Genomic DNA, 4,299 nt, shown 5'->3' on the forward strand with positions numbered 1-4,299 from the left:
GCCCATGAGTGGGGCCAGGATAGTCCTTACCGGCCAGACCCTTCCGACCTCTGCAGCAGCAGGAGAGGGAGAGAAGATGAGTATTTGTGGTCAGGCAGCGTCACCCTGCAGGATTCTGTCAGCAAAAGGGAACAAGAATGGATGCTGGGCAAGCCACCACCAGAGTCAGCTGCCACTCACTGGCTAATTATAAGGGGGGTTTCCAAAAACTTATTGTCACCTAAAAGCAAAACGAGTCATGCTGAATATGTTTTCTTTTAAACCGTTGTCCTTTGAGCAAATGAGCTAGATTTTTTTTTAATTACTACAACTTGTGCTAAATTCTTCTCTAATCAAGAGAAAGCAGAGAGCGGTCACCACTTCTCTTAAATGTCTTGCTTTTGACACAGCTGTCTGAGGAGGCAGGCCTGGTTGGAAGGAACAGGAGCACGGGCAAGTACCCAGGAAGGAAAGCAAGGCCTGGAATTGATTGTCCCAAGCAGACCCCAACACTACAGCCACAGGCAGCCTCAGGGGTCTGGAAGGAGGGAGAACACCTTCCATGTGGGGGCCAGGGACTGGGGTGGAGGAGCTGGGAGACTGTGCAGGACTTCCATCTTTAGCCCTGGACCCAGCAGGGAAGCTCTCCACCCTTTAGTGAGTGACAAGGATTGGGGAGCACCAATGTAAAGCCAAAGGGCTGCACTGGAGGTTGGGTGAAAAAGGTAAAAGTTATCTGTATACACTTTCCAGCATTATTCTTTTTGGTTTTCTTCTCAAAAAAGATAGTAGCCTTGCAAAGTGAACCAAGAAATACCAACCGTGGCTCGAACTTCATAGTCGGTCTCTAACTGCATTTTCATACATTGCCCTAAAGGAGCACACTTCTCATTGCTTACTAGTCACATTTGCTTCAGTTATAGTTTTCATAGAATTCTTTTGAAAAGTATGCTGTGACATCTCATTCCCTGTGCTATAAAACTCAAAGATGGACACATCTGCTTGCAGTATCTTGTTTCACAGTTTCCACTGTGACAGCTCGTATGCCCCAAGGACTGCCTCTTGGCCCGGCTGTGGTGTGTTAGGTACGCTCATGCTGATCATCTGTCTGAGCTCCTCCGCTGATTTCATACTTTAAAAGCTGGATATTTTCCTTTTTTTTTTTTTTTTTTTTTTTTTTGAGACAGAGTCTCACTCTGTCGCCCGGGCTGGAGTGCAGTGGTGGGATCTCGGCTCACTGCAAGCTCCGCCTCCCAGGTTCCCGCCATTCTCCTGCCTCAGCCTCCCGAGTAGCTGGGACTACAGGCGCCCGCCACCGCGCCCGGCTAATTTTTTTGTATTTTTTAGTAGAGACGGGGTTTCACCATGTTAGCCAGGATGCTCTGGATCTCCTGACCTCGTGATCCGCCCGCCTTGGCCTCCCAAAGTGCTGGGATTCCAGGCCTGAGCCACCGTGCCCGGCCGGATATTTTCAATTCACCGGGATCCTGAACTCGTCATTTGTGTTAAAAAAATCAGACTTCCTGAGTTTGGGAGAAGTTTTATACAGAAGCAAATTGTTCTTAAAAAACAACTTATGTGACATTTTATTCTTTATGTCTGAACTGTATTTTTAAAGCTGTGTTTAATACTCAGTAATTTTTTATTACACTTTGAAAATGTTTTTGGAAGGGTTTTCATTTATGTTTATTTTCCCAACTTCCTGCTTTACTGTCAGCTGTTGTTTGTAAATAGATACTATTTATAAATCAGATTTATTGGCATAATTGTAGTGTTATTTATATGAATCGCATGTGAATAAGTATGCTCTTTTTTGAGAATAGTATTTTTATTTTTATTAACCAAAATTTTAAAAAGAAATGTGCTATCCTGATATTCCTGAGCAGCATATAGATGAAGTCTCATTTGAGTAATCCCTACATTCAAGTGATATTAATTTAATAAGCTCTTGAAAATTGGGTATATTTCTCACTTCCTAGCTGGATATTTTGGTGAAGCATCTAGGACACCAACACCATCACCTTTACAGCAGAATAAAGAGCATATTGACACAGTCAGCTAGTGGTCACGGCACTTTTCCCTCTTGCTGCCAGCTCCCCACTGGCCCTGTGCAGGCTCCTGTCTAGGCTGGTGAAGGCAAGATAAGAGCGAGTGTTCACTACTTCCAGGCACAACAAAGGGAACTCCGCAGGCTGATACAGACACTCGCTCGCATGGAAGGAAAATCTCATTTTCCTCCCAAAGCTGTTCCACCACGGCCCCAGGATATCCGTGGCTCTTCTGGATAGTGACAGGGAGGGAGCTGAAGCACTGTCGCAGAGTCTGCAGAGCCAGAGAACGAGTCCTCAGAGCCACCTTGCGACTCAGAGCCACCCTGAGACTCAGAGCTTCAGCCCCATTTTGAGCTTCAACCTACAGACAACCTTCAAAGGACATACCAGCACCCCAGAATAAAGGATGGACGAAAGTGAGGCTGGCACTGAAAATGAGCAGAGACCACGAAAACTAAAACACGCTTCACACTCAAGAACTCACTTCTTTTTTTTTTTAATTAGACGAAGAACTCTATTAATCTTTGTTTCAAACTTTATTCCCAGGTTTTTTTCAGCTTAATTAGCTGCAAAGAATGAATTGTGTATAAGCAAAACTAAAACAGCTGAAGTATCTAAGGGACTTGGGTTTAAAATGTTAGCGATTTAGTTTTATGAGATCCATAAAGAAGACAATTTTGAAAAGCAGTCATAATATAAAATAGCAGCTCCCAGTAACTTCTGCCACTTCTATTTTCTTTAGAAGTTGACTCAATTCACTTCACCTAATTCTTGGAAGCCTCATCAAAATTCTCCACAAGATCGGGAACTTCATTCTCACCATCATCATCATCTTCTCCAGCAGCAAGTAGTGCTTTTCCATCTACAGATAGTTTGGCGGAACTCCAGCCAGTCTCTTTAAACTAGTCAGACTGTCTGCACCAAGCTGGTTTACAATGATAAACCAGCTGGTAGCATTTCTTTCAGCAGCTTTGTCTCAGCATGGCCTGTCATGGTGAAAGTGTTCACAGAGGTACCTGACCTTTAGGGTTGCTAAAATGGATTGCTGTTCATCGGTGTGTAAACATATTCACTTCTTCAGTACCAGAGATAGTGTTTACCCCTAACTTCCTTAAGGAGAGCTAAAGTTTTTTAGAATCTGCTGCAGCTATTCTATGGACCACCTTCTTCCTTCTGCAAGCAGTTGCTTTCTCACCAATACACACCGGTGCCTGCTGTCTGCTGAGCTTTCCCTGGTTCATGATTGTTTCTTTCAACTTGTTGGAGAGGAAAAGGGGCAGAAAGAAGGACTAGTGAAATGGGGGAGTTCCCTGACCCACTTTGCAGGACATGTGACAGGGATGTGGCTAGTCTATTTGGCCACCATGTGCACTCCAACCCCTATGGGAGGGGGAGCACACAGAAGGGCAGGTGCAGGAGCCAGGGTAAGAGCCCCTGGGCTCTGACCCCACAGCGGCATCCAGGGGTGGTAGGCTGAAACTCCTGAAGCCTAAGTGGGCATGTGTTACAGTGCACTCTTTTAGCTTTGCAGTTCGCAGGTGACTTACATGTTAACCAGCTCAGTGCCCTCTTGGTACCTGAGTCTTTGTTCAGTGTCCAGGAAGAATCAAATCACATACAGACTCAGAGATGAACGTGGGGTTTTTATTGAGTGGTGAGGTGGCTCTCAGTGGGATGGATGGGGAGCTGGAAAGGGGATGGAGTGGGAAGATGATCTTCCCCTGGAGTTTGGCTGCCCAGTGGCCAATCTTCTCTCCCAGTGTCCCCAGCCAAACTCCTCTCAGCATTCAGACGCTCCTTCTCTTCTCTATGCTGTACCGTTCTGCCATTCTTCTGCTCTTCTGTTTGTCCCCTCATGGAACCTGGGGTTTGGGGTTTATATGAGTACAGGAAGGGGACATGGCAGGCCAAAAGACAACTTTCTTTTTCCTATTTTGGGAGCAAAATAGGAATGCCTGTTCTCATTTAGGGCCACGGGTTTCCAAGCTTGGGGGTGGGGACTTTGCCAGGGAACTCCTTTCTTCTATCCAGTATTTCCCTGTCTCCTGTCCATATCACTAGGGTTGGCACTCAAGGGGTCTCTGGTAGGACAGCTGAGACTAGGCACTCACACGTGGGGATGCAAAATGGCCTCAAGAATTCATTTCTATAGCATATACCTGTCCCACACACAATGAAAAGAAAAGAAGAAAAGGAAAGGAAAGGAGGAAAGGAAAGGAAAGGAAAGGAAAGGAAAGGAAAGGAAAGGAAAGGAAAGGAAAGGAAAGGA

At 45.5% G+C, this 4,299-nt stretch overlaps 1 pseudogene; it reads right to left on the reverse strand.

Annotated features, from left to right (window-relative positions):
* Positions 1-2,794: 2,794 nt before the first annotated feature.
* LOC108540506 (transcription factor BTF3-like) overlaps positions 2,795-4,299 on the reverse strand; it is a 10,657-nt pseudogene continuing 9,152 nt past the window's right edge.

The sequence above is a fragment of the Rhinopithecus bieti genome, unplaced genomic scaffold (assembly GCF_001698545.2).
Source record: "Rhinopithecus bieti isolate Rb0 unplaced genomic scaffold, ASM169854v2 scaffold_19751, whole genome shotgun sequence".
Lineage (NCBI taxonomy): Eukaryota > Metazoa > Chordata > Mammalia > Primates > Cercopithecidae > Rhinopithecus > Rhinopithecus bieti.